Source organism: Bison bison, unplaced genomic scaffold (genome assembly GCF_000754665.1).
Source record: "Bison bison bison isolate TAMUID 2011002044 unplaced genomic scaffold, Bison_UMD1.0 scf7180017864135, whole genome shotgun sequence".
NCBI lineage: Eukaryota > Metazoa > Chordata > Mammalia > Artiodactyla > Bovidae > Bison > Bison bison.
In genome coordinates, this window is record NW_011494707.1 from 5,912,353 (window position 1) to 5,913,135 (window position 783).

Below are 783 nucleotides of genomic sequence, written 5' to 3' on the forward strand. Positions count from 1 at the left end.
GTGTGTGTCTGTGTGTGTGCTCATATGGGGCTGTCTCAGTATCCCTGAGTGTGTGTGTGTATGTTCCCCTCCATGTGTCTTTGCCTGTGTCTGTGTGTGAGCCTGAGGAGGGCATGGCAACTGACCCCAGTGTTCTTGCCTGGAGAATCCCATGGACAGAAGAGCCTGGCGGGCTACAGTCCTTGGGGTCACAAAGAGTCGGACACGACTGAAGTGACTGAGCATGCATGCAGCATGTGTGTGAGGCCATCCGTGAGCCCAACACCTGTGTACGCAGATTTTGCTGGTGGTGTTCTATGCCTGTGTGTCTCTGAGCTTGTGAGGACCACATATTTCCCTGTGGTATCCATGTAAATGGGAGGTTGCCAAGGGGACCTCTCCAAGGGTGATGTCCAGGAGTGGGTGAGAAGGAGACATCACCTTCTCTGGCTTCAGGTAGGGTTAGGCCCCTTCTCCCCCTGTTCCTTCCAACCTCTGGTGTCTCCCTGGTGGTCCCACTGCAGACCAGGGACAGGCGGAGAGAAGGGTGGGTTCACAGGATCCCAAGTCAGGTGATGGGGAGATCTGATCACTGGAGAGGGTGACAGAGGGGATGTTTGGGGAGGACACAGAGCCCCCCTGGAGAAGGTTTCAGGGTCCCTGGAAGGGGTGAATGAGGCAGGGGCTTTGGGGGAAGAGGTGGAGGTGGGGAGGGGGCGACACACGGGACTTCCAGGAAGCCGGGAAGCAATGTGCAGGTGGGCTGCACGAAGGAGGGCCGGGGACTGTAGGGCTCCTGGGTCC